Here is a 26,170-nt window from a genome sequence, read left to right on the forward strand (position 1 = left end):
CGCTCCGCCACTAAGGGGAGTGATGGTACGTCTGATGGCACTGAAGGAGTTCACCTGACCAGGTATCACAGACACCAATACACTTCACAGTCTGGCCTCCAGGGGGAGCAAAGGGTGCTATGTATTAGGCCACTCCTCACAATCTGGTAAAACTGGGGGTTGGATAGGAAGTTAGTGAGAAGCTGACTGGGTTTGATCCAGGCAACATCCTGTGGCAGAGGGTGTTGCAGGGGAAGATTCAGGGGGGTCCCTGTCAGGGGTGGGATCCTGACAGAGGCCTAGCGAAAAGGACAGATCGTTACGGAACCGCGCCTGCACCTGATTGCGGCGGTATCTTAAGAAAGGATAAGAAGCGAGGTTTATTGTGGAGAAGTGAGAAACGAGATCACAGCACAAAGGAGAATAGAACCAGTAGGAGTCGTGCCTTAAGATCGTGGCAACATCCTACTGAGGTGCGTAGCCGGTGGCCGGAACGCCGAGGAAGTATTGGGCTCCAAGCATTACTTCAAACAGCGGCAGGGCAGTTGACTTTAGGTTGGCTGTCTCACCTTAATCACCTAAGCAGACATAGGAGGCAATTGTGGGAGAGGGGCGTCTCTAGGGTCCCGGAAGAACTCCAGGCCTACCCGTCATATGGGTGCATCCTATCCATATCATCTGGGGGACGGAGAAGAACATCAGAACAGAAACGAGAGTTGTGAGAAAGAACATCAGAAACAGACACAACAGTTGTGAGGACTATCCCGTGGTGCTCAGCAGGGAGGTACTACAACACACAGGCGCTAGAAGGTAGGCACTGATTTCCACCTGCAAAGGGAACTCTGGATGTGCCTTCGGACCGGCCGGTCTCAGCCAGCCCTGTTAGCAGTGCTCTGGATTGCGGATCCTGAAGCCTTCAGTAAAGAGGTAAAGAGACTGCAACCCTGTGTCCTCGTTATTCATCGCGACTTGCACCACACACCACCATCACACCTTTCATTGGACGCCCCTTAGCAGGGTCACGGACCAGGTCTAGCCACCGTGACAACCCCAGGACCGAGACAGAGAGGCCCGGTACCGAGTACCCCGCGGCCCTGCATCTGGGGGCGCTCCACATCCATAGATCCTTGAAGGACACAACTGTCCAGCCTCATTCAAATATTGAAGATTAAAAACAGCTTATGTGCTACTGTCATCTGGTGGTGTGGAAAAGTCGGGACTAATCCAGGCTTTGTTAACTGAGAAACTTTCTGTTGACAGGCAAAAATGCCTGTCTGTTCTGACACCCCAACACTAAAATCCAGCTCCAAAAAGACGCTAGTCACAGGGCAGTACAATACCTCCAAGGCATAGAGGGACAGCTCATGCCAGGTGTCCAGCTTTGAGACCCAATAGCTGAAGGTCACAGAGGAATTAGGGAGTAAGCTGGTTTTGTTGGCCAGGTATTACTTGACCATTTGTAACCCCTTCCCAATATTTTCAATACATGTACGTTATGATCAGGAAGGAATTCCCAACCGATGCAGTACATGTACAGTACAGACCAAAAGTTTGGGCACCTTCTCATTTAAAGATTTTTCTGTATTTTCATGACTATGAAAATTGTAAATTCACACTGAAGGCATCAAAACTATGAATTAACACATGTGGAAAAAGTGTGAAACAACTGAAATTATGTCTTATATTCTAGGTTCTTCAAAGTAGCTTGCTTTGATGACTGCTTTGCACACTCTTGGCATTCTCTTGATGAGCTTCAAGAGGTAGTCATCAGGAATGGTCTTCCAACAATCTTGAAGGAGTTCCCAGAGATGCTTAGCACTTGTTGGCCCTTTTGCCTTCACTCTGCGGTCCAGCTCACCCCAAACATCTCGATTGGGTTCAGGTCTGGTGACTGTGGAGGCCAGGTCATCTGGCGTAGCACCCCATCACTCTCCTTCCTGGTTAAATAGCCCTTATACAGCCTGGAGGTGTGTTTGGGGTCATTGTCTTGTTGAAAAATAAATGATGGTCCAACTAAACGCAAACCGGATGGAATAGCATGCCGCTGCAAGATGCTGTGGTAGCCATGCTGGTTCAGTATGCCTTCAATTTTGAATAAATCCCCAACAGTGTCACCAGCAAAGCACCCCCACACCTCCTCCTCCACGCTTCACGGTGGGAACCAGGCATGTAGAGTCCATCCGTTCACCTTTTCTGCGTCGCACAAAGACACGGTGGTTGGAACCAAAGATCTCAAATTTGGACTCATCAGACCAAAGCACAGATTTCCACTGGTCTAATGTCCATTCCTTGTGTTCTTTAGCCCAAACAAGTCTCTTCTGCTTGTTGCCTGTCCTTAGCATTGGTTTCCTAGCAGCTATTTTACCATGAAGGCCTGCTGCACAAAGTCTCCTCTTAACAGCTGTTGTAGAGATGTGCCTGCTGCTAGAACTCTGTGTGGCAGTGACCTGGTCTCTAATCTGAGCTGCTGTTAACCTGCGATTTCTGAGGCTGGTGACTCAGTTAATCTTATCCTCAGAAGCAGAGGTGACTTTTGGTCTTCCTTTCCTGGGGCGGTCATCATGTGAGGCAGTTTCTTTGTAGCGCTTGCTGTTTTTTGCCACTGCACTTGGGGACACTTTCAAAGTTTTCCCAATTTTTCGGACTGACTGACCTTCATTTCTTAAAGTAATGATGGCCACTCGTTTTTCTTTACTTAGCTGCTATTTTCTTGCCTTAATACAAATTCTAACAGTCTATTCAGTAGGACTATCAGCTGTGTATCCACCAGACTTCTGCACAACACAACTGATGGTCCCAACACCATTTATAAGGCAAGAAATCCCACTTCTTAACCCTGCTGTTCTGTTCGCATTTACTATACACTAGTTCTGTTCGGGTCACTATGACCCGGCTTATTAAACCTTGATTTTAGACACTCTAACTCATTTTATTTTATAACTTTTTGCTTACTAGACTGTTTGTGAACATGTTTGGTAGTAAAAAAAAGAAAAATGAAACAGAAATCTTTTTTTTTTGTTTTTATTCTGAAAAAACAGATCAATGAGCAAAACGAAAATAGAAAAATACACATTTTTGTAAAAAAAAAAAAAAATCAAAACAATCAAATCAAACATTTTGAAAACAAGCAGATAAGCCAGGAAGACAGACTTACTTAGCCAAAAAAATTATTTGCAAGACTTTACAGCTCAGATTTACAAACAAAAACCGTCTTAGACAGCGCGTTCTGAGCAGTCCGTTCTGCGCAAAATATACACGTGTAGTGCACACCTAGTGATCTCTCCGGATGCACTCTACATTTTAGAATAGACTGCGCACCAAAAATAATCAATATAAAGCCATTTTTATGGTGCGCAGATCTCAATGCATACCCCCGGTAGAGCGCGCGTACGACCCCATTGAAATAATTTAGGAAAAAAATCAATTGATATACAATAGTAGATGCAATAAATAGACCCAACTGAGGTTATAAGTCCTTTATTTCACTGAAAATATGGCCTCACAGCTGTAAAAAACGATGCCGGGTCACTATGACCCGAACAGAACTAGTGTAACTTTTTTCGTGTAGCAAAAAGTAAACGAAAAAAAAAATATATATATATATACTCATATGTAGGTCCCCCCAAATGAGGAAAAGTCAAGGAGTCTCAAGTTTTAGAGACTTACAGAAAAAAATCTACAGGGCCGCAAAAAGTCTGTTCGGGTCACTATGACCCGAACAGAACAGCAGGGTTAAACCTGACAGGGCACACCTGTGAAGTGAGAACTATTCCGGGTGACTACCTCTTGAAGCTCATCAAGAGAATGCTAAGAGTGTGCAAAGCAGTCATCAAAGCAAAAGGTGGCTACTTTGAAGAACCTAGAATATAAGACATATTTTCAGTTGTTTCACACTTTTTGTTAAGTATATAATTCCACATGTGTTAATTCATAGTTTTGATGCCTTCAGTGTGAATTTACAATTTTCATAGTCATGAAAATACAGAAAAATCTTTAAATGAGAAGGTGTGTCCAAACTTTTGGTCTGTACTGTACGTCATGGCGAACGCCCACGCAAAGGGGGTTGATACTGACAGCTTACACCAGGCTCTCAGTGCCAGGAGCGGTCCTGCATCGCTCCCGGCACTTTATCCCCCTAAATGTCGTGATCTAAGTCAATCACAGCAGTTAGCAAGCGGGCTGAGGGGCGCAGAGGGAAGACAGAACCTCTGCCCTTGGATCGGAGATCCCACAACGTCACCATTGTTTCCCGATCTTTGCCATGGTGACCTGGACGTCGTCCGGGTCACCAGGCACTATGAAGTTAGTTTGATTATGCGCAGTGCATGATCTAACTAACTTCTGTCTATAGGGCTGACAGGCTATAAGGTATAACAATGCTCCTGCATTGCTATCCCTTATAACTGCGATCAGATTGCAGAAAGTGAAAGTCGCATAGTAGAAACAAAAACAAAGTGAGAAAAAGTTGTAAAAATATATTTTTTTAAATCACAATATAAGTACAAAAAAATTTAAAAACATTATGCTCTGGAGCGACCCGACCTATAAAACTGTCCCACTAGTTAACCCCTTTAGTGAACACCATAAAAAAAAACTAAAAAAAAAGAGGCAAAAATGATGCTTTATTATCATACCACTAAACCAAAAGTGGAACAAAATGCGATAAAAAAAGATGAATGTAAATAAAAAGGTACAGCTGAAACTGTAATCTTGTCCCTCAAAAATCAAGCCGCCGTACAGCTCCATCAGCCAAAAAAACATTCTATCCATGCATGTGTTGTGACTGTCACACAGCCACAACACATGCAGGTACGGCACTGAACAGCTGCTTAGCCGGAGCGCTCCAGGTATCCGGGTTCCCTCTGCAGCTTATTCGGTAAGCACTATAGCTTGCCAAATAAGGAGGGAGCCAAAGATATTTGCTCATCTCTTGTGCACATCACACATCTAGATAAGTTCCCTGAATGCTCTAGTTTCCAAAATGGTGTCATTTGTGAGGGGTTTTCATGGTTTAGGCACATCAGGGGCTCTCAAAACGCAACATGGCGTCCGCTAATTATTACAACAAATTTTACATTCAAAAAGTCAAATTGCGTTCGTTCCCTTCCAAGTCCTGCCATGCGCCCAAACAGTAGTTTTCCCCCACATATGGAGTATCTGCATGCTCAGGAGAAATTGCACAACAAATTTTAGGGTTCATATTTTCCTGTTATCCTTGCGAAAATAAAAAATTTGGAGTTTGAAGTAAAATTTTTGTGACAAAGTTAAATGTTCATTTTTTCCTTGCACATTCCAAAAATTCCTGTGAAGCACCTGAAGGGTTAATAAACTTCTTCACAGCTGCAGTTTTTAGAATGGTGTCATTTTTGAGTATTTTCTATCATACAGACCCCTCAAAGTCACTTCAAATGTAAGGTGTTCCCTAAAAAATAGTTTTGTTAATTTTGTTGGAAAAATGAGAAATCGCTGGTTAACTTTTAACCCTTATAACGTCCTAACAAAAAAATTATGTTTTAAAAATTGTGCTGATGTAAAGTAGACATGTGGGAAATGTTATTTATTAACTATTTTGTGTGATACCACTTTCTGATTTAAGGGCATAAAAATTAGAAGTTTGAAAATTGCTAAATTTTCACCGAATTTCCAATTTTTTCACAAATAAATTCAAGTCATAGACAACATTTTACCACTGTCACGAAGTACAATATGTCAAGAAAAAAACATTCTCAGAATCAATTAAATCCATTGAAGCCTCCCAGAGTTATTACCACATAAAGTGACATTGGTCAGAATTGTAAAATTTGGCCCAGTCATGAAGCCCTGGACGAAGCATTTCAGTGCGAAACTCGCGTCGGGTGTGGTGGGTTGTTATGATCCCTAGTGGCTGAGGATCACAAATAGATCAGCAAGTGATTAAACTAAGGACGAGCTCTAGGGAGATGGTAACTGGACTGATCGCAAATCTGAACCTATCCAAAACAACTAGAGGTAGCCGGTGAACGTGCCTAAAAAATTCCTAGACGTCTCGAGCCAGCCTAAGGAACTAGCTACCCCTAAAGAGAAAGAAAGACCTCGCTTGCCTCCAGAGAAATAATCCCCAAAGATATAGAAGCCCCCAACAAATATTAACGGTGAAGTTAGAAGAAGGCACATACATAGGGATGAAATCAGATTCAGCAAAAGAGGCCCACTAGTACTAGAAAGCAGAAAATAGAGCAGGGGTCTATGCGATCAATAAAAAACCCTTACAAAATATCCATCCTGAGATTTCAAGAACCCACACACCAACTAACGGTGTGTGGGGAGAAACTCAGCCCACTAGAGCAACCAGAAAGCGAGGGAATTACATTTTAGCAAGCTGGAACAGAAAACATGATAAACACTGCTGATCAAAAAATGAGCAAACAAAACTTAGCTTATCCTGGATGGACTGGGAGCAAGGTAGTCAGAAGGAATCTGAGTAGCACTGATTACATCGACAGCCGGCAACAAGTGGAAGTAAAACAGAGCTATATAGGAACCTCCCAGAGGATAACGAACCAGCTGATAGCCAGAGACCAGCAGGATAACAGGCAAAGCCACCAGGGGGAGCCCAAAGCAAAAGTCACACCATACCACCAGTGACCACAAGAGGGAGCCTGAACACAGAGTTCACAACAGTACCCCCCCCCTTGAGGAGGGGTCACCGAACCCTCATGAAAACCACCAGGGCGATCAGGATGAGCCACATGGAAGCCACGAACCAAATCGGCTGCATGAACATCAGAGGCGACAACCCAAGAATTATCCTCCTGACCATAGCCCTTCCATTTAACCAAATACTGGAGCCTCCGTCTAGAAATACGAGAATCCAAGATCTTCTCCACCACGTATTCCAATTCTCCCTCAACCAGCACCGGGGCAGGAGGCTCAACCGGAGGAACCACAGGCACCACATACCTCCGCAACAACGAGCGATGGAACACATTATGAATAGCAAATGATGCCGGGAGGTCCAGACGAAATGACACAGGGCCAAGGACTTCCAGAATCTTATAAGGACCGATAAACCGAGGCTTGAACTTAGGAGAGGAGACCTTCATAGGAACGAAGCGAGAAGACAACCACACCAAGTCCCCAACGCAAAGTCGGGGACCCACACAGCGACGGCGGTTGGCAAAGAGCTGAGCCTTCTCTTGAGACAGCTTCAAATTGTCCACCACCTGATTCCAAATCTGATAGAACCTATCAACCACAACATCCACTCCAGGACAGTCAGAAGGCTCCACCTGACCCGAGGAAAAACGAGGATGAAACCCCGAATTACAAAAGAAAGGAGAAACCAAAGTAGCAGAACTAGCCAGATTATTAAGGGCAAACTCGGCCAACGGCAAAAAAGTAACCCAGTCGTCCTGATCAGCAGAAACAAAACATCTTAAATAAGTCTCCAAGGTCTGATTAGTTCGCTCGGTTTGGCCATTCGTCTGAGGATGGAAGGCCGACGAAAAAGACAAATCAATGCCCAATTTAGCACAAAAGGTCCGCCAAAATCTAGACACAAACTGGGATCCTCTGTCAGAAACAATGTTCTCAGGAATCCCGTGCAAACGAACCACATTTTGAAAAAACAGTGGAACCAACTCGGAGGAGGAAGGCAACTTAGGCAAGGGCACCAAATGGACCATCTTAGAAAAACGATCACACACCACCCAGATGACAGACATTCTCTGAGAGACAGGGAGATCTGAAATAAAATCCATGGAAATGTGCGTCCAAGGCCTCTTCGGGACAGGCAAAGGTAACAGCAAACCACTGGCTCGAGAACAGCAAGGCTTAGCCCGAGCACAAATTCCACAAGACTGCACAAAGGAACGCACATCCCGCGACAAGGAAGGCCACCAAAAAGACCTGGCCACCAAGTCTCTGGTACCAAATATTCCAGGATGGCCCGCCAACACCGAAGAATGAACCTCGGAGATGACTCTGTTGGTCCATCTATCCAGGACAAACAGTCTCTCCGGTGGACAGTGATCAGGTCTATCCGCATGAAACTCTTGCAGCACACGTCGAAAATCTGGGGAGATGGCAGACAAAATCACCCCTTCTCTAAGAATACCAGCCGGCTCTGAATCTCCAGGAGAGTCAGGCACAAAACTCCTAGAAAGAGCATCAGCCTTCACATTCTTCGAACTAGGCAGGTACGAAACCACGAAATCAAAACGAGAGAAAAAACAACGACCAACGAGCCTGTCTGGGATTCAGCCGCTTGGCCGACTCGAGATAAATCAAATTCTTGTCATCAGTCAAGACCACCACACGATGCTTAGCTCCCTCGAGCCAATGTCGCCACTCCTCAAATGCCCACTTCATAGCCAACAACTCCCGATTACCGACATCATAATTCCGCTCGGCAGGCGAAAACTTTCTTGAAAAGAAAGCACATGGCTTCATCACAGAGTCATCGGAGCTTCTCTGCGACAAAACAGCCCCCGCTCCAATCTCGGAAGCATCAACCTCCACCTGGAAGGGAAGTGAGACATCTGGCTGACATAAGTCCGGAGCCGAAGAAAACCGGCACTTCAGCTCCCAAAAGGCCTCCACAGCCGCAGAGGACCAATTAGTCACATCAGAACCTTTCCTGGTCAAATCCGTCAAAGGCTTAACAACACCAGAAAAATTAGCTATGAAGCGACGGTAAAAATTAGCAAAACCCAAGAACTTCTGAAGACTCTTAACCGATGTAGGCTGCGTCCAGTCATGAATAGCCTGAACCTTGACTGGGTCCATCTCAATAGTAGAAGGAGAAAAAATGAAACCCAAAAAAGAAATCTTCTGGACTCCAAAAAGACATTTTGAGCCCTTCACAAATAAAGCATTGTCACGCAGGACCTGAAAGACCATCCTGACCTGCTTAACATGAGACTCCCAATCATCCGAAAAAAACAGAATATCATCCAGATACACAATCATAAACTTATCCAGATATTCACGGAAGATGTCGTGCATAAAGGACTGAAAGACTGAAGGAGCATTAGAAAGTCCAAAAGGCATCACCAGGTACTCAAAATGGCCTTCAGGCGTATTAAATGCAGTTTTCCATTCATCACCCTGTTTTATATGCACAAGGTTATATGTAGCGCCCCCACTGCCGCAGGGCCGAGGGGTACCCGGTACCGGGCCTCTGTCTCTGCTTCTGGGGTTGTCACGGCGGCTAGGCCCCGGCCCGTGACCCTGCCGTGGGGCGCACAGTGAATGATAGGTGTGGATGTTGGTGGTGCAGTTGTGGGGTGCAGGTCGCGGTAAATAATGAGGACACCAGGTTGCAGTCTCTTTACCTCTTTACTGGAGATCTCTGAGTCCTCAGTCCAGAATACGGTTCACCAGGCTGCACAAGTCCGGCCGGTCCAATGGCACCTCCAGAGTTCACTTCACAGGTGGAAATCGGTGCCTTCCTTCTTAGCGCTATGTGTTGTAGTCCTTCCCTGCTATGCTTACGGAAAGTACCCCACAACCGTTGTGTCTGTTTCTCGTGTTCCCTCACAACTCGATTAACTGATCTTCTGCTAATCTTCCGTCCCTTCCTGATGTTACAGTTAGAACGGCACCCGTTTGTCGGGTAGGCCTGGAGTTCTTCCGGGACCCTAGAGACGCCCCTCTCCCGCAATTGCCTCCCAAGACTTCATAGGTGATTTAGGTGAGACAGCCCGCCTGAGACTGACTGTCCTGCCGCTGTTTAGAGTATTGCTTGAAGCTGTCTAATGAAATACTCCCTCGGCGTTCCGGCCGCCGGTAGTGCGCCTCAGTAGGATGTTGCTCCGGTCTTACAGCACGACCCCTACTGGTATTCTCCTATTGCTTGATCTCGTTTCTCACTCAGCACAATCTATCTCGCTTCTAGTCCTTTCCTGGGTCCCGCCGCTTCCCGGAGCTGGCGCGGACCCGTTACGTTCTTTTCAATGCCAAGCCTCTGTCAGGATCCCACCCCTGACAGAGACCCTACTGTCTCTTCCTCCACAACACCCTCTGCCACTAGGTGTTGCTTCGTCCAATCCAGTCAGCTTTCTCCTCTAACTTCCTGCCTGACCCCCAGTTTACCCACTATGGTGGGGAGTGGCCTAATGAATAGAACCCTTAGCTCCCCCCGGAGGCCCAGCTGTGAAATCTATTGGTGTCTGTGATACCTGATCAGATGAACTCCTTCAGTGCCATCGGACGCACCATGGCTCCCCATAGTGGCGGAGCCACAGTACTACAACGAGAGTCCTGGTTGTTGCAGTACTGTGGCTCCGCCACTATGGGGAGCTATGGTACGTCTGATTGCACTAAGGAGTTTCTCTGATCAGGTACGCTCACACCACACTTCACACTCCGGCCACCAGGGGGGGTGGTCCTATCTAGTAGGCCACTCCTCACAACTCTGGTAAAACTGGGGGTTGGACAGGAAGACAGGGAGAAGTAGCTGGGAAGAGCTAGTGAGAAGACCTGTCAGGGATGGGATCCTGGCAGACTCTTCAGAACAGAACTAACCAGCGCACAACGGGAATACAGTAAAGAAGTATTGGGACCAGAAGGAGTCGTGCTGTTAGACCGAGGCAACATCCTTCTGAGGCGCAAACAGTCGGTGGCCGGAACGCCGAGCAAGTAAGAGACTTTAAGTACACTGCAAACCACGGCCGGACAGCTAATTACAGGTTGGCTGTCTCACTTAACACCTAAGCAGACAACGGAGGCAGCTGTGGGAGAGGGGCGACTCTAGGGTCCCGGAAGAACTCCAGGCCTACCCCGTCATACGGGTGCGTCCTACCATATCACCTGGAGGACGAAGAGAACGAACAATAGAGACAGACAGAAACAGTTGTGAGGACTATCCCAGGAGCTCAGCAGGGAAGAACTACAACACCCAGCGCTAGCAGGTAGACACCGATTCCCACCTGTAAAGAGAACTCCTGATGTGCCTTTGGACCGGCCGGTCTCTGACAACCCAGTTAACAGCGCTCTGGACTGAGGTCTCCAAAAACCTTCAGTAAAGAGGTAAAGAGACTGCAACCTGGTGTCCTTGTTATTTACCGCGACCTGCACCTCACAACTGCACCGTTACAACACCCCTTATTGCACCGGACGTCCCCCACTGACAGACAGGGTCACGGACCGGGTCTAGCCACCGTGACATCCCCAGGACTGAGACCTAGAGGCCCGGCTCCGGGTACCCCTCGGCCCTGCGGCGGTGTGGGGGCGCTTCAAACTTGGCGTCACGAACAGGATCTACTTAAGCCTGAAGAATCAGGTCATGTGTGCCTTGGAACTGTGATTTATTGCGCTTGAATTGTACTTTATTGAAAAGACTGTGTATCACCATTTACCGCCAAAAATTCGCCATTGCCGCGCACGGAGGGAGGAGCCTTAGCTACGTGGGCGGAATCAGCCAAAAGAAGCGCGGAACGGAAAGCGCGGTAAGGCGCCAATCCCGGAAGAGGAACTCCGACCTCCAGCAGGTTCGTGGGAGGAAGGGACAGCCATGTCTGAGTCGGGAGGAGAGGAGGTGGCGGTCGCAGCCGCGGACGCAGGGGCAGCTCCGGTCCCCGCAGCGGACGGAGCCGCGGCCCTAATATCACCACCGGTAGCCGCAGAACCCGCTGTTCCTCCCAACCAGCCGGACGCTGCCGCTAACACAAAAGCCATAATGCCCTTCTCTATGCCGTACCTGCCCGGAGCGGCTTGGCTTCCGCGATACTCTGGGGAGTCGCATACGTTCACTGACTTTAAAGAGGGGCTCTGCAGCCTGCTCGAGTTCTATCCCCTAACCGAGCCTCAGAAGGTCCATATGATAGCCGGCCAACTCTTTGGGGCGGCTCTGAGAGAATTGAAATCCTGGCCCGCTGAGGATAAAGAAACTGCACAACAGATTTTTGCCAAGCTTAAAGCCACCTTTGATACTCGCACTGCTACAGAAATTAAACTGACTTTTTATGGATGCAAACAAAGGCCACAGGATAGCTTACGGGACTATGCCCTTAATCTCCAGGAAGCGATGCGGGCCATTAAGCAGAGTGACCCCAGCAGCATGCAGGATGAGGATAAAATCCTGAAGGAGCGGTTCATTGAGGGGCTCCTGTGCAGTCACCAGCGGGGCCAATTGCACTTCCTGGCCATGCAAAATCCAGACTTGACTTTTGCGCAGTTTAAAGATAAAGCTATCCAGGCATTGCAGGAGCGACAGCCCAGCCGCGCAGTACCACCCAGGCGCCCCGCTCTCACATACCACCAGGAGGTGGCATCGGATACCCCAGTTGCCGCGGAGGCCGACGCCCAGAGCTTCGAGGACGACTCCCCTGCAGGACTCCGTCTCCAGATGCAAGAGCTAACCAAGAGCGTTGCTGCCCTGGCCCGGACGGTGCAGTCCCTACAGGAGGCCCCCAAAGAGAAGATCCAGTTGGCTTCCAGCCCGGAGGATGTCCCTTGGATGCGACAGAGGAGGACTCCGCCGACCAGGAGCCGGCCCGACGATCGCTTCCACCAGGATGGACGACCCATCTGCCGCCGCTGTCACCAGGTGGGCCATCTTGCAAGGTACTGTCCTTTAAACGAGCAACCCCTGGGGCAAAGGGCCAACCCCCAGGAGTAGGACGGTCAGGCCCGCAGCATTGGAGAACCAAGTATATTGGAGGACGACCAGTTCTCCCTGTAGTGATTGATGGAATCCCCTTGAAAGCTTTGCTGGACACCGGTTCTCAGGTGACGACTATACCTTACGTGCTCTACAAACGGTATTGGGAGGACGCTGATATTACTCGTGGCCCTGACGATGATTTCACCATAATCGCCAGTAATGGTCAGCCGTTGCCACAAGTGGGGTATAAGGAGGTCACCATCAAAGTGGGGCGGGTGGAATTGAAAGCCCAAGGGATTGTGATTGTTGATATTGATCGTCGAGAATGTAATCCCATGATGACTCTTGGTACTAATGTTATAGAAAATTGTCTTGCAGAAGTGATTGTTTTGTTGCAACAGGTGGCAGAAACTGCTGGCCACAGTGAGCAACGTGCCCTGCAGAAGGAAATCAGAGCTCTGATGCAGAGACAGCAGGTAGAGCTGACTGGTGGTGAGATTGGTCGTGTCACTGAGTGATTCAAACCCCATCGCGATACCCCCCAAGAGTGAAATGTTAATATGGTGTCGAGCAGCCATAGGCCTCAGGGGTAGGGACTACCAGGCCTTGGTAGAACCCTTATATTCAGACCATAGGCCTACTGTTCTGACAGCCCGGGGGGTGGTCGACGTCCGTCAGGGGAGAGTGCCCGTACGTGTCCTCAATTGTGGGGAGGAAGAGGTTCACCTCACCAAGTATACCACGCTCGCCAAATTGTTCACTGTTAATAATGTGATACAGACACCTGAACCCTTGGTCCCGTCAAACTTGGCGGAGAACAAAGGTTCTGCAGAGCCCTCGAAGGACTGGTGTCGGGAATTGCATGTGGGCACTGACTCTACCCCATCCCATCAAAAACAGGGGGCCTACAGGGTGGTACACGAGTACGAGCAGATATTCAGCAAACACCCCTCAGATTTTGGGCAGGTGAAAGGGATCCAACATCACATCCCCACGGGAGATCACCGACCCATAAAAGAGATATCGCCCTGTACCCCCAGCTCATTACCAGTGTGCCAAGGACATGTTGCGGGAAATGAAGGAGGCTGGGGTGGTGAGAGACAGCTGTAGCCCCTGGGCAGCTCCGTTAGTCCTTGTTAAAAAGAAAGATGGTACAATGAGGATGTGCGTTGATTACAGGCAGTTGAATCGCATTACACATAAGGACGCATACCCACTACCTAGGATAGAGGAGTCTCTGGCTGCCTTAAAATCTGCTAATTACTTCTCTACCTTAGATCTCACCAGCGGGTACTGGCAGGTTCCTGTAGCGGAGGCGGACAAGGAGAAGACGGCCTTCACGACGCCAATGGGTCTCTGTGAGTTCAACTACATGCCCTTCGGATTGTGCAATGCTCCCGGAACGTTCCAGAGGATGATGGAGTGCTGCCTGGGACACCTGAACTTTGAAACCGTGCTGCTATATTTGGATGATGTCATTGTCTTCTCTAAGACCTACGAAGACCACCTGAAGCACCTGGCCGAGGTGTTTGAAGCCCTATCCAACTTCGGCTTAAAGGTGAAACCGTCCAAGTGTCATCTGCTGAAACCTAAAGTGCAGTACATGGGCCATGTGGTGAGCGCTGAAGGAGTGGCCCCAGACCCCGACAAGGTCACAGTGATTAAGGACTGGCCAAAGCCCAGTGACCTCCACGAAGTCCGGCAGTTCCTCGGGCTGGTAGGCTATTACCGGAGGTTCATTAAGGACTTCACCAAGAAGGCCGCACCCTTGCAAAACCTGTTGGTGGGCCAACCAAAGAAGACCAAGGGGAGGAACACCCCCTTTGATTGGAACGAAGAGCTGGAGGAATCCTTCACCTGTTTGAAGTCGGCACTGACGGGAGAAGAGGTACTGGCTTACCCCGAATACGACCAACCGTTTGTGCTGTACACAGATGCCAGTAATGTGGGACTAGGAGCCGTGCTGTCTCAAGTCCAGAAAGGCAAGGAAAGAGTGATCGCTTACGCCAGCAGGAAACTCCGTCCCACGGAAAGGAACCCTGATAACTACAGTTCCTTCAAACTGGAATTCCTTGCCCTTGTCTGGGCAGTGACAGAGAGGTTTAAGCACTACCTGGCCTCCGCGAAATTCACCGTCTTCACGGACAACAATCCGCTAACGCATCTGGGTACTGCCAAACTCGGGGCTTTGGAACAGCGGTGGATGGCCCGGCTGTCCAACTATGATTTCACCATCAAATACCGGGCAGGACACCAGAATGCCAATGCCGATGCTCTGTCCCGAATGCCCAATTTACCAGAAGTGGGAGAAGACCCAGAGGCACTTGAAGAGGTGGAGCTGCCTGCCATCCATCGCCCCAAAGCCACTCAGCACTCTCACCATGTGAAGAACAGGCACAAGAACCAACCGGATGCCACGCTGAATCCCCTGCCCCACCACGGATGGGCAGAAACCCAGGATAGTGACCCCGCGGTCCGTCAGGTGAAGGAGCTCTTGACGCAGGCTGGGTTGCACCCTGGCCCAGATGATCCACAAGAAACCCAACAGCTGTGGAAGGGGAGAAGCAAGCTGTTTATCCATGATGGCAAGCTGTGCAGGAGGAGCATCGACCCACGTACTCATGAATTGGTGTGGCAGATAGTGGTGCCAAGGCGAGATGCGCCCATGGTTCTGGGAGCCTACCATGATGGAGCCGGACACTTCGGATGGAAGAAGCTGGAGAAGCTACTCCGAGGGAGGTTCTATTGGATTGGCATGAAGAGAACCATTGAGAAGTGGTGTCGGGAGTGTGGTCCATGTAGTCTGCGCAGAAAGGACCGTGACAGTCAACGGGCTCCCCTGCGGCCTATCATCACCAAACGGCCGCTTGAACTGGTCGCGCTGGATCATGTGAAGCTGACACCTAGCCGGTCGGGCTATATCTACGCCCTTACCATCGTGGACCACTACTCCAGGTTTTTGGTGGTTGTGCCTGTTAAAGACCTAACGGCCAGGACTGCCGCCAGGGCCTTCCAGCAGCACTTTTGTAGACCCCATGGCTACCCAGAGAAGGTACTGACCGACCAGGGACCTGCCTTTGAAGCAGAAGTGTTCCAAGAATTCTGCCAGCTGTACGGGTGTAAGAAGATCAGAACCACCCCGTACCACCCTCAAACCAACGGGATGTGCGAGAAGATGAACCAGGTAGTGATCGATTTATTGAAGACCTTGCCTGTGGAGGAACGGAACCTGTGGCCGACAAAGTTGCCTGACCTGGTGGATATGTACAACCACATCCCAGTAAGTTCCACCAACTGTACTCCAGCGTACCTGATGCGAGGAAGGTCTAGTCGGTTACCCGTTGATCTGGACATGGGGGTCCTAGTACCCGAAGATACCTCGCCGGAGGCAGATTGGGATACAGAAAGGCAGCAAAGATACCGCGAAGTACAGGAGTGTGTAGAGAGAAGTCTCGCCCAGGCTAGGCAGAAACAAGAAAAGGACTACAATCAACACGCTCCTGCGATTCCCCTGTCACCTGGTGAGCAGGTACTTAAACGAAAGAGGAGATTACATAAGCTCGATGACCAATGGGAAGCGGAACCATATACCATCCTGCCATCCGACTTCGACAACACAAAGGTCTGTCTCATCAGCAAGGACAGAGGGGAGACCTCGACAGCGGTATCCAGGGATCACCTTAAGGTCTGCCCCGATAAGTTGAAAGAGAGGGGCACGGCCCCAGAAATCTCCCCGCCGGTGGAAAAGGAGAAAATGTTCCATACCGTCCTTGGTGACTTTCCCCAATCCTGGACTCAGATAAACCAAGCCATCGCGGTGCCTGTTCTAATGTTCCAACAGCCGGACCCACCAGAAACAATGGTGGTATCAGATCAGCCGGCCCCGCTACCTCAACAAGCCTTACCTGATGAAACCATGCCAACCGTTGAACTGGCAAATCCTCCCTCTGCTATCAGTGAATCTGCTGTACCCACTGTTGATAGCAGCAGCTCTGAGAGCCCTAACCTGCCAGTGCTACCCCGACTCACTAGAAGTGTAGCTAGAAGACGGTGCACTACACCAGCGGTAGCAAGCGTAGCGGGCCCTGTTAGGCCAATAGCAACCCCTGTGCTGCGAAGGTCCACACGCAGCACTCAAAACCAAACTCCCCTCTGCCACAAACCTTGGAGTTATTATTAAGGGCTGCTCTTTAGTTAAGAATGTTTTTGTGTGTATTTTTGTTACAGGTTTTAAATGGACAATAGAGTAATGGACGGTGAATTGCTCAAAAACTTTCATAAGGGGGGACCCCTTTGTTTACCCGGGGTCCCCGCAGTTTCAACCACTGAACTGAGAGTCATAAACTGTGCATGACCTAACTTTTGCAACGTTCAAGAATCCTCACCTCCCTTAAAGGGAAGCATTGTTATGTTCAATTGTTATGCTATTTCAAAAATTTGTGTGTTTTCTGTTAACATGTATTATTGTTCTTGTTTTCCCAGTCCCGGAGTACTGGATTTAACCGGGGGGGAGTGCAGCACCCCAGAGTCCTGGTTGTTGCAGTACTGTGGCTCCGCCACTATGGGGAGCTATGGTACGTCTGATTGCACTAAGGAGTTTCTCTGATCAGGTACACTCACACCACACTTCACACTCCGGCCACCAGGGGGGGTGGTCCTATCTAGTAGGCCACTCCTCACAACTCTGGTAAAACTGGGGGTTGGACAGGAAGACAGGGAGAAGTAGCTGGGAAGAGCTAGTGAGAAGACCTGTCAGGGATGGGATCCTGGCAGACTCTTCAGAACAGAACTAACCAGCGCACAACGGGAATACAGTAAAGAAGTATTGGGACCAGAAGGAGTCGTGCTGTTAGACCGAGGCAACATCCTTCTGAGGCGCAAACAGTCGGTGGCCGGAACGCCGAGCAAGTAAGAGACTTTGACTGAGGTCTCCAAAAACCTTCAGTAAAGAGGTAAAGAGACTGCAACCTGGTGTCCTTGTTATTTACCGCAACCTGCACCTCACAACTGCACCGTTACAACACCCCTTATTGCACCGGACGTCCCCCACTGACAGACAGGGCCACGGACCGGGTCTAGCCACCGTGACAACCCCAGGACTGAGACCTAGAGGCCCGGCTCCGGGTACCCCTCGGCCCTGCGGCGGTGTGGGGGCGCTTCACAAACTATTTACAAAAAAGTTCGGATCATGCACTGTTCATGATTTCACAGTTTTTGAAGTAACGTAGAAAAATAGAAAATAACCAAAAACAAAAGGGATCCCAGGTCCATAGAAGGATCCCCTTAAGAATTTACCCTGGACGGGTTTTAGCAATCATAAAAGGCAATAAAACAGTAACTATTTTACAAGTAAGAAAGTACAGTAGAATCTTACTGTGGTGGTCTCCGATCTGGCCTCACCAGGCCAACGGATCGCACTGGTGAGCCAGGAAGCGGTTCCGGTCCAGCAGCGATAAAATCCCTCGCCGGGAGGCCCTTCTCGTTGGCAGGCGCACACGTTCCTCCGGGGCACAGCGAGGCCGGGCTTCTCGAGGTTCCGCGGGGCCGGGCTCTGCTGCTTTCCCCCTGGGATCACCTTCTTCCGGTGTTTCGGCAGCAGCCTGGAGGGCGATGCATCGCTGGACGCCTCGGGCGACCCAGCCCGTCTCGCCAGCGTCCCTCCTCCACCTCGTGTAGGTTATGGCATCACCTGGCTCCAGATCACGAGTGAATCTCCCGCTGCAGGGCTCCACCTCCTCCCGGTCTACGTGGACTTGTAGCGGCTCCCCGATCTCCTGGATCACTCCTCTTCCACACTGAGGGTTAAAGGCCACCACTACACCCCAGTGTGATGGCGGGATCTCCGGAGCGCTAATTAAATCAATCTGCTCTGCAGGCTGGGGCCGGCTCCGCCACGCTGCCATCAGACGCCGTAGATGTTCGGCGTCCGGCATGATCTTCAGGCCCGGCGTCTGTAGCGTACCTTCAGCCGCGGCCAGGTGGGAAGGAGCAGGGGACACTGGGGACAAACGGATCTCCGTGGGCTGGCCTAGCCGAGTAAGCACGCGGGCATCAGCCTCCAGCCTGCGGGCTAGCTGTCGGGCCTCGGCTGCAGCCACACATTCCTCAGACAGCGGCAGAGGGGGTCAGCCCATCGGTGACGCTGTGAGGGTCAGACCCCGCAGCGTTGGCGTTTCTGGGGCTATGTCAGGTTGCGCAGCCTCAGGCCGGACCGGGTCAGCCCCGTGTGGTGCTCCTGGTGTCGCCATCTTGGCCTCTCCTCCAATGTCTTCTTCCCGCGGTCTCTTTAGTGGGCGGCCCCGTCCCCATGGTCTCCACCCTCCAACCAGGATCAGGAGGCGGACCTCGGCTGTTGACGGGCACGTCCTCAGGACACAGAAATACTTAGACTGGGCGGTCATCGCTGTTCGCGCTCTCCAGCTTATCTACGCCTACTTCACGCCCCTTCTCTCTTCAGCGCTGCAATGGCGGCGGATTTTGGCGGTAAATGGCGCAACACAGTCTTTGCAATAAAGTACAGTCCAAGCACAACAATATTACAGTTCCAAGGCACACATGACCCGATTCTTCAGGCTTAAGTAGATCCTGTTCGTGACGCCAAGATTTGGAGCGCCCCCACACCGCCGATTTGGAGCGCCCCCACACCGCCGCAGTGCCGAGGGGTACCCGGAGCCGGGCTACTAGGTCTCAGTCCTGGGGTTCTCACGGTGGCTAGACCCGGTCCGTGGCCCTGTGTGTCAGTGGGGGACGTATGGTGCAATAATCGGTGATGATGGTGCAGTTGTGGGGTGCAAGTCGTGGTGAATAACAAGGAAACCAGGTTGCAGTCTCTTTACCTTTTTTACTGAAGGTTTTGGAGACCTCAGTCCAGAGCGCTGTTAACCGGGTTGTCAGAGACCGGCTGGTCCAAAGGCACATCAGGAGTTCTCTTTACAGGTGGGAATCAGTGTCTACCTTCTAGCGCTGGGTGTTGTAGTTCTTCCCTGCTGAGCTCCCGGGACAGTCCTCACAACTGTATCTGTCTGTCTCTATTGCTCGTTCTCTTCGTCCTCCAGGTGATATGGTAGGACGCACCCATATGACGGGGTAGGCCTGGAGTTCTTCCGGGACCCTAGAGTCGCCCCTCTCCCACAGCTGCCTCCGTTGTCTGCTTAGGTGTTAAGTGAGACAGCCAACCTGTAATTAGCTGTCCGGCCGTGGTTTGCAGTGTACTTAAAGTCTCTTACTTGCTCGGCGTTCCGGCCGCCGACTGTTTGTGCCTCAGAAGGACGTTGCCTCGGTCTAACAGCACGACTCCTTCTGGTCCCAATACTTCTTACTGTATTCCCGTTGTGCACTGGTTAGTTCTGCTCTGAGGAGTCTGCCAGGATCCCATCCCTGACAGGTCCTCTCACTAGCTCTTCCCAGCTACTTCTCCCTGTCTTCCTGTCCAACCCCCAGTTTTACCATAGTGTGAGGAGTGGCCTACTAGATAGGACCACCCCCCCTGGTGGCCGGAGTGTGAAGTGTAGTGAGGTGTTACCTGGTCAGAGAAACTCCTTAGTGCAATCAGACGTACCATAGCTCCCCATAGTGGCGGAGCCACAGTACTGCAACAACCAGGACTCTGGGGTGCTGCACTCCCCCCCGGTTAAATCCAGTACTCCGGGACTGGGAAAACAAGAACAATAATACATGTTAACAGAAAACACACAAATTTTTGAAATAGCATAACAATTGAACATAACAATGCTTCCCTTTACGGGAGGTGAGGATTCTTGAACGTTGCAAAAGTTAGGTCATGCACAGTTTATGACTCTCAGTTCAGTGGTTGAAACAGCGGGGACCCCGGGTAAACAAAGGGGTCCCCCCCCCCTTTTTGAAAGTTTTTGAGCAATTCACCGTCCATTTAAAACCTGTAACAAAAGATATATACAAAACATTCTCAACTAAAGAGCAGCCCTTATTAATACCTCCAAGTTTTGTAGCGGAGGGGAGTTTGGTTTTGAGTGCTGCGTGTGGACCTTCGCAGCGCAGGGGTTGCTATTGGCCTAACAGGGCCCGCTATGCTTGCTACCGCTGGTGTAGTGCGCTGTCTTCTAACTACACTTCTAGTGAGTCTGGGTAGCACTGGCAGGTTGGGGCTCTCAGAGCTGCGGTTATCAACAGTGGGTACAGCAGATTCACTGATAGCAGAGGGAGGATTTGCCGGTTCAACGGTTGGCAGGGCTTCATCAGGTAAGGCTTGTTGAGGTAGTGGAGCCAGATGATCTGGTACCACCATTGTTTCTGGCGGGTCCGGCTGTTGAAACATTACGACAGGTACCACAACGGCTTGGTTTATCTGAGTCCAGGACTGGGGAAAGTCACCAAGGACAGTATGGAACATTTTCTCCTTTTCCACCGGCGGGGAGATTTCTGGGGCCGTGCCCCTCTCTTTCAACTTATCGGGGCAGACCTTAAGGTGATCCCTGGATACCGCTGTCGAGGTCTCCCCTCTGTCCTTGCTGATGAGACAGACCTTAGTGTTGTCGAAGTCGGATGGCAAGATGGTATACGGTTCCGCTTCCCATTGGTCATCGAGCTTGTGTAACCTCCTCTTTCGTTTAAGAACTTGCTCACCAGGTGACAGGGGAATCGCAGGAGCGTGTTGATTGTAGTTCCTTTTCTTGTTTCTGCCTAGCCTGGGCGAGACTTCTCTCTACACACTCCTGTACTTCGCGGTATCTTCGCTGCCTTTCTGTATCCCAATCTGCCTCCGGCGAGGTATCTTCGGGTACTAGGACCCCCATGTCCAGATCAACGGGTAACCGACTAGACCTTCCTCGCATCAGGTACGCTGGAGTACAGTTGGTGGAACTTACTGGGATGTGGTTGTACATATCCACCAGATCAGGCAACTTTGTCGGCCACAGATTCCGTTCCTCCACAGGCAAGGTCTTCAATAAATCGATTACTACCTGGTTCATCTTCTCGCACATCCCGTTGGTTTGAGGATGGTACGGGGTGGTTCTGATCTTCTTACACCCGTACAGCTGGCAGAATTCTTGGAACACTTCCGCTTCGAATGCAGGCCCCTGATCGGTCAGTACTTTCTCTGGGTAGCCATGGGGCCTACAAAAGTGCTGCTGGAAGGCCCTGGCGGCAGTCCTAGCCGTTAGATTCCTGACAGGCACAACCACCAAAAACCGGGAGTAGTGGTCCACGATGGTAAGGGCATAGATATAGCCCGACCGGCTAGGTGTCAGCTTCACATGATCCAGCGCGACCAGTTCAAGCGGCCGTTTGGTGACGATAGGCCGCAGAGGAGCCCGTTGACTGTCACGGTCCTTCCTGCGCAGGCTACATGGACCACACTCCCGACACCACTTCTCAATGGTTCTCTTCATGCCAATCCAATAGAACCTCCCTCGGAGCAGCTTCTCCAGCTTCCTCCATCCGAAGTGTCCGGCTCCATCATGGTAGGCTCCCAGAACCATGGGCGCATCTCGCCTTGGCACCACTATCTGCCACACCAATTCATGAGTACGTGGGTCGATGCTCCTCCTGCACAGCTTGCCATCATGGATAAACAGTTTGCTTCTCCCCTTCCACAGCTGTTGGGTTTCTTGTGGATCATCTGGGCCAGGGTGCAACCCAGCCTGCGTCAAGAGCTCCTTCACCTGACGGACCGCGGGGTCACTATCCTGGGTTTCTGCCCATCCGTGGTGGGGCAGGGGATTCAGCGTGGCATCCGGTTGGTTCTTGTGCCTGTTCTTCACATGGTGGGAGTTCTGAGTGGCTTTGGGGCGATGGAAGGCAGGCAGCTCCACCTCTTCAAGTGCCTCCGGGTCTTCTCCCACTTCTGGTAAATTGGGCATTCGGGACAGGGCATCAGCATTCTGGTGTCCTGCCCGATATTTGATGGTGAAATCATAGTTGGACAGCCGGGCCATCCACCGCTGTTCCAAAGCCCCGAGTTTGGCAGTACCCAGATGCGTTAGCGGATTGTTGTCCGTGAAGACTGTGAATTTCGCGGAGGCCAGGTAGTGCTTGAACCTCTCTGTCACTGCCCAGACAAGGGCAAGGAATTCCAGTTTGAAGGAACTGTAGTTGTCAGGGTTCCTTTCCGTGGGACGGAGTTTCCTGCTGGCGTAAGCGATCACTCTTTCTTTGCCTTTCTGGACTTGAGACAGCACGGCTCCTAGTCCCACATTACTGGCATCTGTGTACAGCACAAACGGTTGGTCGTATTCGGGGTAAGCCAGTACCTCTTCTCCCGTCAGCGCCGACTTCAAGCAGGTGAAGGACTCCTCCAGCTCCCCGTTCCAGTCAAAGGGGGTGTTCTTCCCCTTGGTCTTCTTTGGTTGGCCCACCAACAGGTTTTGCAAGGGTGCGGCCTTCTTGGTGAAGTCTTTAATGAACCTCCGGTAGTAGCCTACCAGCCCGAGGAACTGCCGGACTTCGTGGAGGTCACTGGGCTTTGGCCAGTCCTTGATCACTGTGACCTTGTCGGGGTCTGGGGCCACTCCTTCAGCGCTCACCACATGGCCCAGGTACTGCACTTTAGGTTTCAGCAGATGACACTTGGACGGTTTCACTTTTAGGCCGAAGTTGGACAAGGCTTCAAACACCTCGGCCAGGTGCTTCAGATGGTCTTCGTAGGTTTTAGAGAAGACTATGACGTCATCCAGATATAGCAGCACGGTTTCAAAGTTCAGGTGTCCCAGGCAGCACTCCATCATCCTCTGGAACGTTCCGGGAGCATTGTGCAGCGCCCCAGAGTCCTGGTCGTTGCAGTACTGTGGCTCCGCCACTAAGGGGAGCTACGGTGCGTCCGATGGCACTGAAGGAGTTCCTCTGATCAGGTATCACAGACACCAATACATTTCACAGCTGGGCCTCCGGGGGGAGCTAAGGGTTCTATTCATTAGGCCACTCCCCACCATAGTGGGTAAACTGGGGGTCAGGCAGGAAGTTAGATCAGAAAGCTGACTGGATTGGACGAAGCAACACCTAGTGGCAGAGGGTGTTGTGGAGGAAGAGACAGTAGGGTCTCTGTCAGGGGTGGGATCCTGACAGAGGCTTGGCATTGGAAAGAACGTAACGGGTCCGCGCCAGCTCCGGGAAGCGGCGGGGCCCAGGAAAGGACTAGAGGTGAGATGGATTGTGCTGAGTGAGAAACGAGATCAAGCGATAGGAGAATTCCAGTAGGGGTCGTGCTGTAAGACCGGAGCAACACCCTACTGAGGCGCACCACCGGTGGCCGGAACGCCGAGGGAGTATTATAACATTCAGCTTCAAGCAATACTCTAAACAGCGGCAGGACAGTCAGTTTAAGGCGGGCTGTCTAACACATATCACCTATGAAGTCTTGGGAGGCAATTGCGGGAGAGGGGCGTCTCTAGGGTCCCGGAAGAACTCCAGGCCTACCCGACAAACGGGTGCCGTTCTAACTGTAACATCAGGAAGGGACGGAAGATTAGCAGAACATCATTTAATCGAGTTGTGAGGGAACTTAAGAAACAGACACAATGGTTGTGGGGTACTTTCCGTAAGCACAGCAGGGAAGGACTACAACACATAGCGCTAAGAAGGAAGGCACCGATTTCCACTTGTGAAGTGAACTCTGGAGGTGCCATTGGACCGGCCGGACTTGCGCAGCCTGGTGAACCGTATTCTGGACTGAGGACTCAGATCTCCAGTAAAGAGGTAAAGAGACTGCAACCTGGTGTCCTCGTTATTTACCGCGACCTGCACCCCACAACTGCACCACCAACATCCACACCTATTATTCACTGTGCGCCCCACGGCAGGGTCACGGACCGGGGCCTAGCCGCCGTGACAACCCCAGAAGCAGAGACTCAGAGGCCCGGTACCGGGTACCCCTCGGCCCTGCGGCGGTGGGGGCGCTACAATTGCACAATCCGAAGGGCATGTAGTTGAACTCACAGAGACCCATTGGCGTCGTGAAGGCCGTCTTCTCTTTGTCCGCCTTCGCTACAGGAACCTGCCAGTACCCACTGGTGAGATCTAAGGTAGAGAAGTAGTTAGCAGATTTTAAGGCAGCCAGAGACTCCTCTATCCTGGGCAGTGGGTATGCGTCCTTATGTGTAATGCAATTCAACTGCCTGTAATCAACACACATCCTCATTGTACCATCTTTCTTTTTAACAAGGACTAACGGAGCTGCCCAGGGGCTACAGCTGTCTCTCACCACCCCAGCCTCCTTCATTTCCCGCAACATGTCCTTGGCACACTGGTAATGAGCTGGGGGTACAGGGCGATATCTCTCTTTTATGGGTCGGTGATCTCCCGTGGGGATGTGATGTTGGATCCCTTTCACCTGCCCAAAATCTGACTGGTGTTTGCTGAATACCTGTTCGTACTCGTGTACCACCCTGTAAGCCCCCTGTATTTGATGAGATGGGGTAGAGTCAGTGCCCACATGCAATTCCCGACACCAGTCTTTCGAGTGCTCTGCAGAACCTTTGTTCTCCGCCACGTTTGACGGGACCAAGGGTTCAGGTGTCTGTATTACACTATTATTGACAGTGAACAGATTGGCGAGCGTGGTATACTTGGTTAGGTGGACCTCTTCCTCCCCACAATTGAGGACACGTACGGGCACTCTCCCCTGACGGACGTCGACCACCCCCCGGGCTGTCAGAACAGTAGGCCTATTGTCTGAATATACAGGTTCTACCAAGGCCTGGTAGTCCTTACCCCTGAGGCCTATGGCTGCTCTACACCATATTAACATTTCACTCTTGGGGGGGTATCGCGATGGGGTTTGAATCACTCACAGTGACACGACCAATCTCACCACCAGTCAGCTCTACCTGCTGTCTCTGCATCAGAGCTCTGATTTCCTTCTGCAGGGCACGTTGCTCACTGTGGCCAGCGGTTTCTGCCACCTGTTGCAACAAAACAATCACTTCTGCAAGACAATTTTCTATAACATTAGTACCAAGAGTCATCATGGGATTACATTCTCGACGATCAATATCAACAATCACAATCCCTTGGGCTTTCAATTCCACCCGCCCCACTTTGATGGTGACCTCCTTATACCCCACTTGTGGCAACGGCTGACCATTACTGGCGATTATGGTGAAATCATCATCAGGGCCACGAGTAATATCAGCGTCCTCCCAATACCGTTTGTAGAGCACGTAAGGTATAGTCGTCACCTGAGAACCGGTGTCCAGCAAAGCTTTCAAGGGGATTCCATCAATCACTACAGGGAGAACTGGTCGTCCTCCAATATACTTGGTTCTCCAATGCTGCGGGCCTGACCGTCCTACTCCTGGGGGTTGGCCCTTTGCCCCAGGGGTTGCTCGTTTAAAGGACAGTACCTTGCAAGATGGCCCACCTGGTGACATCGGCGGCAGATGGGTCGTCCGTCCTGATGGAAACGATCGCTGTCCCGGCCTCTGGTCGATGGGGTCCTCTTCTGTCGCGTCCAGGGAACATCCTCTGGTCCGGAGGCTAGCTGGATCTTTTTCTTGGGGGCCTCCTGTAGGGACTGCACCGTCCGGGCTAGGGCAGCAACGCTCTTGGTCAGCTCCTGCATCTGAAGACGGAATCCTGCAGGGGAGTCGTCCTCGAAGCTCTGGGCGTCGGCCTCCGCGGCAACTGGGGTAT

General features: G+C 50.9%; 1 protein-coding gene across 1 annotated transcript in view; it reads right to left on the reverse strand.

The window, feature by feature from the left end:
- The window catches only part of LOC143767548 (alpha-2-macroglobulin-like protein 1), a 108,345-nt gene that overhangs the window by 45,853 nt on the left and 36,322 nt on the right, over nt 1–26,170 (reverse strand). The gene's annotated exons all lie outside the window — the stretch shown is intronic.

Source organism: Ranitomeya variabilis, chromosome 4 (genome assembly GCF_051348905.1).
Source record: "Ranitomeya variabilis isolate aRanVar5 chromosome 4, aRanVar5.hap1, whole genome shotgun sequence".
NCBI lineage: Eukaryota > Metazoa > Chordata > Amphibia > Anura > Dendrobatidae > Ranitomeya > Ranitomeya variabilis.